Source organism: Balaenoptera musculus, chromosome 1 (assembly GCF_009873245.2).
Source record: "Balaenoptera musculus isolate JJ_BM4_2016_0621 chromosome 1, mBalMus1.pri.v3, whole genome shotgun sequence".
NCBI lineage: Eukaryota > Metazoa > Chordata > Mammalia > Artiodactyla > Balaenopteridae > Balaenoptera > Balaenoptera musculus.
Window position 1 is genome coordinate 166,421,476 of NC_045785.1, and position 14,411 is coordinate 166,435,886.

Below are 14,411 nucleotides of genomic sequence, written 5' to 3' on the forward strand. Positions count from 1 at the left end.
TCACAATTTGTATGGAAACACAAAAGACCCCAAACAGCCATAGCACTCTTGAGAAGGGAAAACGGAGCTGGAGGAATCAGGCTCCCTGAATTCAGACTATACTACAAAGCTACAGTAATCAAGACAGTATGGTACTGGCACAAAATCAGAAATACAGATCAATGGAACAGGACAGAAAGCCCAGAGATAAACCCACACACATATGGTCACCTTATCTTTGATAAAGGAGGCAAGAGTATACAATAGAGAAAAGACAGCCTCTTCAATAAGTGGTGCTGGGAAAACTGGACAGCTACAAGTACAAGAATGAAATTAGAACACTCCCTAACACCATACACAAAAATAAACTCAAAATGGATTAGAGACCTAAATGTAAGGCCAGACACTATAAAACTCTTAAAGGAAAACACAGGCAGAACACTCTATGACATAAATCACAGTAAGATCCTTTTTGACTCACCTCTTAGAGAAATGGAAATAAAAACAAAAATAAACAAATGGGACCTAATGAAAATTAAAAGCTTTTTGCACAGCAAAAGAAACCATAAAAAAGACAACCCTCAGAATGGGAGAAAATATTTGCAAACGAAGCAACTGACAAAGGATTAATCTCTAAAATATGCAAGCAGCTCATGCAGCTCAGTATCAGTATCAAAAAAGCAAACAACCCAATCCAGAAATGGGCAGAAGACCTAAATAGACATTTCTCCAAAGAAGATATACACATTGCCAACAAACACATGAAATGATGCTCAACATCACTAATTATTAGAGAAATGCAAATCGAAACTACAATGAGGTATCACCTCACACCAGTCAGAATGGCCATCATCAAAAATCTACAAACAATAAATGCTGGAGAGGGTGTGGAGAAAAGGGAACCCTCTTGCACTGGTGGTGGGAATGTAAATTGATACAGCCACTATGGAGAACAGTAAGGATGTTCCTTAAAAAACTAAAAATAGAACTACCATACGACCCAGCAATCCCACTACTGGGCATATACCCTGAGAAAACCATAATTCAAAAAGAGTCATGTACCACAATGTTCACTGCAGCTCTATTTACAACAGCCAGGACATGGAAGCAACCTAAGTGTCCATCGACAGATGAATGGATAAAGAAGATGTGGCACATATATACAATGGAATATTACTCAGCCATAAATAGAAAAAAAATTGAGTTATTTGTATTGAGGTGGATGGACCTAGAGTCTGTCATACAGAGTGAAATAAGTCACAAAGAGAAAAACAAATACCGTATGCCAAGACATAAATATGGAATCTAAAAAACAAAAAAATGGTTCAAAGAACCTAGGGGCAGGACAGGAATAAAGACGGAGACGTAGAGAATGGACTTGAGGACATGGGGAGGGGGAAGGGTAAGCTGGGATGAAGTGAGAGAGTAACATGGACATATATACACTACCAAATGTAAAACAGATAGCTAGTGGGAAGCAGCCACATAGCACAGGGAGATCAGCTTTATAGGGGTGGGATAGGGAGGGTGGGAGGGAGACACAAGAGGGAGGAGATATGGGGATATATGTATATGTATAGCTGATTCACTTTGTTATACAGCAGAAACTAACACACCATTGTAAAGCAATTATACTCCAATAAAGATGTTAAAAAAATTTTTTTAAACATATATAAAAAATTAATTGACAATTTCTGAAATTTACTGGAAAACACTAACCTGCTCAACCAGAAAGCCAAATGAACTCCAAGAAGAATAAACACAGACAGATCCAAACAAAGATACATTACAGTAAAAATGCTGGAAGTGAGAAATAAGCAGAAAACCTTGAAAGCAGAAAGAGAGAAAAAGAGTATGTACAAGAGAACCCCAGTAACACTAGCAGCTGAGTTGTCAGCAGAAACAACGTAGGGCAGAGAGCAGTGGGATCACATACTGAAAGTGCTCAAAGAAAACATTCTCAACCAAGAATCCTACAGCCAGCAGAGCTAAATTGAAAAAATGCAAGCAAAATAAAGCCATTCTTTTATTTTTTTTAAAAAACAAAAAGAAAAAAAGAGAAAGAGAGAGAGGGAATGAATTTGTTGCCAGCAGACCCATCTCACAGGAAAGGACATGAGAGGAAGTTCTTCAGGCTAAAAGCAAGTGCCCACAGATGGTAATTCAAATCCACAGGAAAAAACATTCCATAAGATGTTACGGAAAAACCCCGAAAGAAGGTTTTGGCCAACTGAATACTCTCTTCTCCTAACTGATGTGAAAGGCAAATGTTCAAAAACTATGTATGTAATGTGTTGTCCAGTGTAAAACATACAGAAATATAATATATTTGTAGATAACAGCACAAAGGAGGTATATATGAGAAAGGCTGCACTGGGCTAAGAAAATGACTACAGATGGTAAAGTAATAATTTATAACAATGTATTGCGGAGTTTGTAACATTAATGGATGCACTATGCATAACAAGAAGACCATAAGAAGAGACAGAGGGCTTCCCTGGTGGCGCAGTGGTTGAGAATCTGCCTGCTAATGCAGGGGACACGGGTTCGAGCCCTGGTCTGGGAAGATCCCACATGCCACGGAGCGGCTGGGCCCGTGAGCCACAACTACTGAGCCTGCGCGTCTGGAGCCTGTGCCCCGCAACGGGAGGGGCCGCGATAGTGAAAGGCCCGCGCACCGCGATGAAGAGCGGTCCCCGCACCGCGATGAAGAGTGGCCCCCACTTGCCGCAACTAGAGAAAGCCCTCGCACGAACCGAAGACCCAGCACAACCAAAAATAAATAAATAAATAAAAAAAAATAAAAGTAGCTAAAAGGAGGAGGAAATTATTTAAAAAAAAAAAAAGAAGAGACAGAAAGGACCAGAACTACAGTTGACCCTTGAACAACACAGGTTTGAACTGCTCGGGCCCACGTACACAGGGATTTTTGTTCATTAAGTAGGTACTACACGATCCGAGGTTGGCTGAATCTGCAGATGTGGAACCAAGGATGAGGAGGGTGACTGTGAAGTTATACCCAGACTTTCGCCTGTGCAGAGAATCGGCAGCCCTAACCCCCGCGCTGTCCAAGGGTAAAGTGAAAAAAGGCGTAACATCTCTACATCTCACGAATATTAAGCTAGTGTAATTCTGAAGCTGACTCTGACAAGTTAAGATATATACACAAGCACTAGAGCAACCACAACAACATTAAGGATGTAGTGGAATAATGAAATTTAAGTAAGGGCTGTCACAGAGATGGTGGAGTAGAAAAGAGCCCATACCCACGCCCCCACAAGGTACCACAACTAGACAGCCGTCCATGAACAAAAATGGCCCTGGAGTCCACTTGAGAAGCTTCCACAACACAGTGGGACAAAAAAACCTGAGACCAATGCACAAGAAAGGGGGGAAAGCAGTTTGCTCTGGCTGCGTCACCTCGTCACCCAGGGCAGACACTGGGTACTCCTTGGCTGGAGAGAGTTCCCGTCACCAGGAAAGGGAGAGAAAGTGAAGGACCGGCTTCTCCAGCCTTCCAGGGTCCCGTGCATTTCACTGCACCTTAGAGCGCAGCAAAGCTGAGACATCTACACGCAGCTAGATCAAGGAAGATGGGCAGGGGCAGCCAGTATCAGCCAGGCGGCATGGGAACCGCAGCGCCCACTGGCCTCCTTCCTCTACGGAGGACCCCAGCAGCCTGCATCAATGAGCACCTCAGGAGCTCTGTGGATGCTGCAGACCTCCCCAGCTTTTGCTACCGAGGACCTCGCCACAGACGACAACAGACTGCTCAGCAGCAGCTCTCACCACTGAGCAAAGCAACAGTCACCACAGATGCCGCCGACAACCTGCAGATTTCACCACTGAGGTTTTGCAAGTTTTCATGCCTGGAGATGCCAGCCGTCTGAGGCTCTCCCTGCTAGCTCCCCACCTTCTGCTGCTAGAGCCCAAGAGCCACACCAGCAACCAGCGCCAGCCACTGCGGCTGCACACACGCAAGACACCACCGTAGGCCCCTGCAGATGCACAGAGGCACACTGACCGCCAAGGCCCCACAACTGCTTAAGGACAAAGATCTGGCCCTGACGCATGTCACTGACCCACACCACTGTGTGTGCCTGCGTTCAGCCCCAGCAGCTGTGCACCCGCACACTGCAGGCCCCCAACTCAAATCACCAGCATCCACTGCCGTGCACACGCACAAGGCTAGCCTCTGCAGATGCACAACCGCACACTGGCAGCCAAGGTCCCCACAGCTGTTTGGGGAGAAGACCTGGCCCTGACGCCGTCACTCGCCTGCACCACTGCAGCCACCTGCAGTTAGCCCCTAGGGACATACACGCGCACACCAACAGCCAAGGCCCCCACAGCTGCTAATGGGGCTGGATCTGGCCCTGACTCCTAACACTCACCTGTAAGGGGCCAGCCTCAACTCCCATCACTGACACCCACTGCCATGATCGTGCCTGTGGCTAGCCAGTGTATTCATGGCAGTACATGCTGACAGCCAGGGCCCCCGGAGCTGACCATGTGCTTGCAGGTGGCCCCGGACGCTACTGCTGACTCTGACCCTGACCACTGCATGTGAGTTTGCAGCTACACCCTGCCACCATATAGGTGTCTGTGGCCAGCCCCAGCAGCCAAGCCTGTGCATATCACCAGTTCCAGCCATGACCACTGCTTGCCCTTGTCCCCAGCCACTGAACCTGGAAACATCACTGAACACAAACAGCCCGTGCAGCCATGAAGGACCACCTGCAGAGCCCACCAAAGATCACACAGGTGTTATGCTGTAGACCCCAACTGCCTCTGCAGACAAGACACCACACCAGATCCATCTCTGACCCAGAGCGGCCACACACCCACACTTGGCATCCTGCACCAGTACACCAGCAGTTACAGCACATTCCAACATGTTCCCACACACAAGAGAAGGTCTTTCCTTATTGAAATCAGTCTATAAAGTCTGGAAGAGGTGAAAACTCCTTCAAATGTACAGTTATCTATGCAAGGCTACAGGAATCACAAAGGATCAAGGAAACATAGCTCCACCGAAGGAAATAAGTAAACTTCCAGTAAAAGAACCCAAAGAAATGGAGATCAACAAACTTCATAACAAACAATTCAAAATAACTGTTCTAAAGATGCTCTGAGAACTACAAAAACAAACAAAAACAAAGAAAACCATCAGCTTAACATAACTACAGATAACAATTTTACAAAATCAGAAAGCAACTCATGAACAAAATGAGAAACTCAACACAGAGATAAAAAATATAAAACAACCAAAAATAAATTTTGGAGCCAAAGAATACAATGGATTCTTTAGAATTCAACAGGAGCTTCAACAGCAGACATGGCCAACCAGAAGAAAGAATCAGTGAAATCAAAGATAGATCATTTCAAGTTATCCAGTCAGAGGTACAAAAAGAAAAAAGAAAAAAAAGGAATGACGAAAGCCTGTAGTACTTATGTGACACAACTGAAAGAAACAATATATGCTTTATGAGAGTCCCAGAAGGAGGAGAAAGGGAAAAAGAGTCAGAAAGCTTATTTAAAGAAAGAATAGCTAAGAATTTCCCAAATCTGGGGAAAGATATGAGCATTCAAATTCATGAAGCTCACAGATCCCCAAACAAATTCAACCCAAATAGATCTTCTCAAAGACACATAATAATAAAAGTGTCAAAAATCAAAGACAAAGTGAGCATCTTGAAAGCAGCAACAGAAAAAAAGCTTGTCACTTACCACTTACAAGGGAACCTCCATAAACCTACAACTAGATATCACAGCAGAAACCTTGCAGGCCAAAAAGAATGGGATGATATATTCAAAGTGCTGCAAATAAAAACCTGCCAACCAATAATACTTAACTGGGAAAGTTATTCTTCATAAATGAAAGAAAGATAACTACTTTTACAGACAAACAAAAGCTGAAGGAGTTCATCACCACTAGACCTACATTACAAGAAATCCTAAAAGGAGTTCTCCAAGCTGAAATGAAAGGATGATAATTAGTGCCTAGAAAACATATGCAATTTTAAAATATGGTAAAGGTAAGTATATAGGCAAATTCAAAATACTCCTATACTGTAATATGGTGGTATGTTAATGACATAACTCTAGTATAAAGGTTAAATGACAGAAGTGTTAAAGTAACTCTAATTAAAATAACGTGTTAATGAATATACAATATAAAAAGATGTAAGGCAAAATTGTAAGAAACATAAATGTGTACTGGGAGTAAAAGGGCAGTTTTTGTGTGCAATCAAATATAATTTGTTAGTTCATACAGACTGTTACAGCTATAAGGTGCTTTATGTAAGCCTCATGGTAACCACAAAACAAAAAACCATAGTAAAGGTACAAAAGATAAAGAGAAGGAAATCAAAGCATGCCTTTAAGAAAAATCAACAATTCATGAAGGAAAAAAGAAAGAGAGGAACAAAGGAACTACAAAACAAACAGGAAACAATAAGTTGGCATTAGTAAGTACTTGCCTATCAATAATTATTTTAAATGTAAAAGGATTACATCTTCCAATCAAAAAGTATAGAGTGGCTGAAAGGATGGAAAAAAACAAGACTCGACTGCATGATGCCAACAAGAGATCATGTCAGCTTTAAAGACACACTTAGGAAATCAGGTAAAGGGATAGAAAAAGATATTCCACGCAAATGGAAACTCAGAAGAGGTAGCTATACTTGTACCAGACAAAATAGACTTTAAGTCAAAAATTCTAATAAGAGACAAACGATGTCATCATAATGATAAAGGGGTCGATTCATCAAGAGAAAATTATTAGTTGTAAATATATATGTACCCTACATCGGAGCACCTAAATATATTAAGTAACTACAAACAGATGTGGAGAAATAGAAAATAATACGATAATAGTATAGGACTTCAATACTCCATTTTGAACAATGGATAGATGGTCCAGACAGAAAATCAATAAGGAAACAATGGATTTAAACTATACTTCAGACCATATGAACGTAACAGACATATACTGAACATTCCACTGACAAGCAGCAGAATACACATTCTTCTCAAGCACACACTGATTAATGTCCAGAATAGATAATATTTGGCCACAAAACAAGTGTTAACAAATGTAGAAAGAGTGAAACCATACCAACAATCTTTTCTGACCACAATGGCATGAAACTAAAAATCAACAACAAGAAGAAAACTGAAAAACTCACAAATATGTGGAAAGTAAACAATACATTTCTGAAAAACCAACAGGTCAAAGAAGAAATAAAAAAGGAAATCAAAAATATCTTGAAAACAAATGAAAAGAGAAACACAGTATACCACAACTTAAGGGGCGCAGAGATTGCACAGCACTTGGCCTGAACTCACTGGATTGTTGCACAGGCTCCAGCCATGGCTGAGAGCGGCCAGACACCTTAGGCCAAGGTACTCCTGCAGCAACAGCCACACACCCAGCTGCAAGTACACCCCACTGCAGCCCAGTGGGCGGAGGTTCAGAGAGGACCAGAGAGGACTAGTGATCTACACATGCTTTTTCAAGGGAGCTGGCTTGTAAGATTAGGTAACTGAGACAGAAAATGGAAAGCACATCTCTATACTGAATCTACCTGGTGACATTCTCATCATCCCTGAAGCCACCTCTGTGGGGGAAGTAAAAGGAGGAAACATGCGGTACCACTCTAACTCTGGAAAAGAAGAAGGGTTAGAACTTTAGTCCAAATTCCTGACTCTATGTGAAAAAGAATTAGCTGCTAACAGCAAGTGTGCTGGAGCTGGGGTTGTGGTGGAACATGGCACTCACAGGCAGGTATTAAAGCTGGATACCAATGGACCATGCACCTAACTAAGTTCTGAAACACTCAAAGTTACTTGCTACAGTTGTTTTTCTGGTATAAAATGATGTGGGTGGGCTATAACTAGATTTTCCTCCCCTTTGTTTTAAATACACTCATCTGCAGCATTTTTAAACAAGAAAATCCTGCCTGGGTCACATCCACAACTTCAACCTGTTAATTGGATGACTTTGCCAAGTCACCCAAACTCTGGATTTTAGTCACCTTGCATCCGGCTTTCCCCTCCACTTACACTCAGATTTGAAAAATGTTTTCTATACACTTAATGGTCATTATGAAAATGTTCTTAGAGGTCTGTACTTAAGTATTTTGCAATAAAAAATTTTGTGCAATGAAGAAAAATATATTTTTATACCTTCAAATGTATGTAACACGTAACAACTATTTTCATTAAAATTAGGTAAAATCTAGCATAAACAAATTACAATTTTGTCAATTTAGTTTTACTTTTTCAGTTTTCCATATTTTGAATGAAAGAATATGTGATTTATTTTTCCTTTCAACAATATCTATGAAAATGTAATATAGAAATGTTACTGTGTATTATAATATTACTTTCCAAGGATGTCTGAGTGCTTTAAGTTACCTTAAGAATCTTTAGTTGAGGACTTCCCTGGTGGTGCATTGGTTAAGAATCTGCCTGCTAATGCAGGGGATGCAGGTTCAAGCCCTTGTCCAGGAAGATCCCACATGCCACGGAGCAACTAAGCCCGTGTGCCACAACTACTGAACCTGCACTCTACAGCCCATGAGCCACAACTACCGAGCCCACGTGCCACAACCACTGAAGCCCGTGTGCCTAGAGCCCATGCTCCGCAACAAGAGAAGCCACTGCAACAAGAAGCCCGTGCTCTGCCACGAAGAGTAGCCCCCGCTAGCCACAACTAGAGAAAGCCCACATGCAGCAACGAAGACCCAACACAGCCAAAAATAATAAATAAATTTATTTTAAAAAAAAAGAATCTTTAGCTGATATAGGAACAAGGTATTGGGGATTAAAGTTGTTTTTATTTAATATACCAATGGTTTAACACTCTTTCTCACTTTTTTACCAAAACAATATATTAAAAAATTGAAAGAGTAAATGAATAAACAAAAGGTAATATTCCATGTGTGCAAATTTCCCTGATTTAATTTAAAAAGATATTTTAAAAAAGTAAAAAGACAAATGGTAATATTTCTAATTACCAAAAAGATGAAATTTGAATAAACATCTTAAATAACTGCTGGAAAGATATCTTATGGGATGCAGTAAAAGCAGGTCAAAGAGGGAAGTTGACAGTTATAAACACCTACATTAAGCAAAAAGACAGATCTCAAACTACCTAACTTTACACTTCAAGGAACTAGAAAGGAACAAACAAAGCTCAAAGTTAGGAGAAGGAAAGAGATAACAAAAATTGAAGCAGAAATAAATGAAACAGAGCATAGAAAAACAAATAGAAAAGATCAATAAAACTAAGTGGTGGTTTTTGAAAAGATAAACAAAATTGACAAACCTTTAACTAGACTTACCAAGAAAGACAGAAAACTGAAATAAATAAAATTATGAGTGAAACAGGAGACATTACAACTGACACTGGGGAAATACAAAGAAAGGATCGTAAGAGACTCCTGTGAACAATTATATGCCAAGAAATTGAACAACCTAGGAAAAATGTATAAATATGCAGGCACATAAAACTCACCCAGACTGAATCATGAAAAAATAGAAAATCTGAACAGAACAGTAACAAATAAAAAGACTGAATGAGTAATTTTAAATCTCCCAAAAAAGAAAAGCCCAAGACTTCACAGATGAATTCTAGCAAATATTTACAGAAGAATGAATGCCAATCTTTTTCTAACTCTTCAGAAAAACTGAATACTCCCAAACCCATTTTATAAGGCCAACACTACCTTAATACCAAAGCCAACAAGGATACTACAAGAAAACCACTGGCCAAAATCCCTGATGAATATAGATGTAAAAGTTATTAACAAAATACTATCAAATCAAATTCAACAGCATATTAAAAGGATCGTACACCATGATAAAGTGGGATTCATCCCTGGGATGCAAGGATGGTTCCACATAAACAAATCATTAAGTTGACACACCACATTAGAAGATAAAAATCACATGTTCATCTCAACAGAAGCCGAAAAAGCATCTGACAAAATTCAACATATAAAAATTTCATTATAAAAACTCTCAATATAGTGGGTACAGAAGGAACATACCTCAAAGATAATACATTAGGCCATATATGACAAGGCCACAGCTAACATCATACTGAATGGTGAAAGGCTGAAAGCTTTTCCTCTAAGATCAGGAATAATACAAGGGTGCCCACTCTCACCATTCCTATTCAATATAGTATTAGAGGTCCTAGCCAGAACAAATAGAAAAGGAAAAAAAAAAAAAAAGATACCCAACCAAAAAGTAAGCAGTAAAATTGTCTTTTTTTGCAGATGACGTGACGTTATATACAGAAAATCCTAGACTTGACAAAAAAACTGTTAGAATAAACAAGTTCATTAAAGTTTCAGGATACAAAATCAACATACAAAAATCAGACATGCTCCTATACGCTAACAATAAACTATCTGAAAAAGAAATTTTAAAAACCCTCTATGTACAATAGTACCATAAACAACAAAACATTTAGAAATAAATTTAACCAAGGAGCTAAAATATCTGTACACAGAAAACCATGAAGACATGGATGAAAGAAATCGAAGATGACACAAATAAATGGAAAGATATCCCACATTCATGGATCAGAAGAATTAATACAGGCATACCTCATTTTATCGTGCTTCATTTTATTGCAACTCAGGGATATTGCATTTTTTACAAATTGAAGGTTTGTGGCAACCCTGCCTTGTCAGATACTGGTTACCATTCCTTTAGCAATAAAGTATTTTTAAATTAAGATATGTGCATTTTTTGACAGATAATACTATTGCACACTTAATAGACTACAATGTAGTGTAAACAGCTTTTATATGCACTGGAAAACCAAAACATTCATGAGACTAGCCTCGATCCAATATTTGCTTTACTGCAGTGGAATGGAACTGAACCCGAAATATCTTCCAAGGTATGTCTGTACTGTTAAAATGCCCACACACCCAAAGCCATTAAAGATTCAATGCAACCCATGTCAAAATTCCAATGACATTTTTCCCAGAAACAGAAAAAAAAAAATCCTAAAATTCATAATGAACCACAAAAGAGCCCAAACAGCCAATGCAAATTAGAGAAAAAACAAAGCTGGAGACACCACATTTCCTGATATTACAAAGCTACTGTAATCAAAACACTATAGTATTAGCAGAACAACAGACACAGAGACCAATGTAAAAGAATCAAGAGCCCAAAAATAACCTTTGTATATAAAGTCAACTAATATGTGACAAGAAAGCCAAGAATTCTCACTCAACGGGGAAAGAATAGTCTCTTCAATAAATGGTAATGGGAAAACCATATATTTTCATGCAAAAAAATGAAAGTAAATCCCCTATCTTACACCACTTACCAAAATTAACTTGAAATGGATTAAGGACTTAAAGTTAAGACCTGAAATTGCAAAACTACTAGAAAAAAAATATAGGGGAAAAGCCCCATGACTTTGGTCTTGACAATGATTTTTGTTGCACAAGTAATGAAAGCAGAAACCAAAAAGTGGGACTACATCAAACTAAAAAGCCTCTTCACAGCAAAAGAAGCAATGAACAAAATGAAAAGGTAACTTACAGAATGGGAAAAAATATTTGCAAACCATTTTTCTGATAAGGGGTTAATAACCAAAGCATTAAGATATTTACTGTATGAATATATACTCAATATAAGGGTATGTAAAACTCAACAGCAAAAGAAGCAAATAATCCAATAAAAAAATGGACAAAAGACCTGAGCATTTTCCCAAAGAAGACAAAAAAATGGTCAACAAGTACATGAAAAGGTACACAACATCACCAATCACCAGGGAAATACAAATCAAAACCACAATGAGTTATCACCTCACAACTGTCAGAATGGCTGTCCTCTAAAAGACAAGAGATAATAAGTGTTGACAAGGATGTGGAGAAAAGGGAATCCTTGTGCACTACTGATGGGAATGTAATTTGGTGCAGACACTATGGAAAACAGCATGGAGGTTCCTCAAAAAATTAAAATAGAACTACCATATGATCCATCAATTCCACTTTGGGTATTTATCTGAAGGAAATGAAAACACTTGGAAATATATGTGCACCCCCATGTTCACTGCCCCATTATTTACAACAGCCAAGACAGGGAAACAACCTAAGTACCCACTGATGGATGAATGAATATGGAAAATGTGGTCTATGTATACAATGGAATATTATTCAACCATAAAAAAGACGAAAATCCTGTCATTTGCAACAACATAGATGGAACTTGAGGGCATTATGCTAAATAAAGTAAGTCAGACAGAGAAAGGCAGATATCCTATGATCTAACTTAGATGTGGAATATAAAAAAAAAAATCAAACTCCTAGAAAGATTCTAACTTTGATGAAATTAAATTTATCCATTTTTCCTCATATATCATGGATTTTTTTAAAATCAGAGAACAGATTGGTGGTTGCCATAGGTGGGGGCTGGGGGGGTTGGAGATATGGGTGACAATGGTCAGAAGGTACAAACTCCAAATTATAATACTTACCAGCTCTGGGGATGTAAGGTACAGCATGGTGCCTATAGTAACAACACTGTATTATATATTTTAAAGTTACTAAGAGGGTAGATCTTAAAAGTTTTCACCATAAGAAAATAAAAATTTGGAACTATGTGACACAATGGATATTAACTAAACTTACTGTGGTAATCATTTCACTATATATATATATTTCAAATCATTATGCCATATACCTTAATTAATACAATGTTACATGTCAATTATATCTCAATAAAACTGGGGGTAATTCTTTTAAATTAGTTCTCACAAAAATTTTGCATACTGCTTGCTGTTTACTACCTACCCACACAACTGACCTGGTACCTGCTAATACTCCCAAAATTCAAAGTCAAAAAAATTATTCTAAATTTTAATGTAAAGGCAAAGAAACCAAAATAGCTAAAGCAATTTTGAAAAACAAAAAAATGGGAAGAATCAGACTACCAAATTTCAAAACTTACTCTATAGCCATAGTAACCAAAACTGTGGTATTTGTGGAAAGAGAGACATACAGAACAAAAAAACCAAACAGAATATCCAGAAATAGGCCCACACAAGTTTGCCCAACTGATTTTTGACATTGGTACAAAAGCAATTCATTAGGGAAAAGATAATAATGGTGCTAGAGCAAGTAAACATCCATATGGGAAAAAATAAACCTCAATCTAAGCCTCACACTTTATATAAACTCAAGACAGATCATGGGGTTTAAATGTAAAGTGTAAAACTTTTAGGAAAAAAAAAAATCTTCAGGACCTCAGGTTAGGCAAAGAGTTCTTAGACATGACACTAAAGGCATGATTCATGATAGGAAAAACTGATAAATTAGACTTCATAAAAATTTAAAACTTTCAATTTGCAACATACTCTGTTAAGAGGATGAAAACACAAGCCACAGACTGGGAGAAATAGTTGCAAACCACGTATCCTGGCAAAGATTTAGTACCTAGAATATATAAAAAACTCTCAAAATAAAATAGTAAAAAATTAAACAATCTAATTAGAAAATGGCCAAAAGACATAAAGAGACATTTCACCAAAGAGGCTCAACAGATGGCAAATAAAGAGATGGAAGTGTTTAACATCATTAGCCATTAAGGAAATGCAAATTTAAAACCACAATGGGATACACAGCTATCAGAATGGCTAGAATAAAAAATAGTGACAACACCAAATGCTGCTGACATGCAGAGAAACAAGATTATTCGTACATTACTGGTAGGAATGTAAAATGCTAAAAGCCACCACTGAAACCAGTTTGGTATTTTCTTAAAAAACTAAACATGCAACTACCATTTGACCCAGCAAGTGCAGTCCTGGGCATTTATCCCACAGAAATGAAAACTTACATTCAGACAAAAAGCTGTACGTGAATGTTTAGAGTAGCTTTATTCCTAATAATAAAAAAACTGGCAACAAGCCAGGTGTCAACAGGTGAATGGTGAAACAACCTGTGGTACATCACACCAAGGGATACCACTCAGCAATAAAATAGACTATTATTGATATGCTCAGTAACCTGGATGAGTCTCAGGGAAATTATGCTGAGTGAAAAAAGTCAATCCCCAAAACTGTATGATTACATTTACACAGCATTCTTGAAATGACAAAAATACAGAAGTAGAGAACAGATTAGTAGTTACAACAGCTAAAGGAGGTGGTGGGAAAAGAGGGAAATGAATATAGCTATAAAAGAGCATCATGAGGGATTCCTGATGGAAATGTTTGGTATCTTGATTGTATCAATGTCAACATCGTGGTTGTGATATGGTACTACAGTTTTGCAGTATGTTACCATTGGGGGAAACTGGGTAAAATGTACAAGTAGTCCTCTCTATTTTTTCTTACAAATGCACTTGAATCTACAATTACTTCAAATATAAACTTTAATTAAGACAAAATTTGA

The 14,411-nt window shown here is 38.4% G+C and overlaps 1 protein-coding gene and 1 pseudogene across 1 annotated transcript in view; one reads left to right on the forward strand and one right to left on the reverse strand.

The window, feature by feature from the left end:
* Positions 1-14,411, reverse strand: part of IARS2 (isoleucyl-tRNA synthetase 2, mitochondrial) — a 76,329-nt gene that overhangs the window by 53,786 nt on the left and 8,132 nt on the right. The gene's annotated exons all lie outside the window — the stretch shown is intronic.
* Positions 7,354-7,804, forward strand: LOC118901813 (annotated as a pseudogene).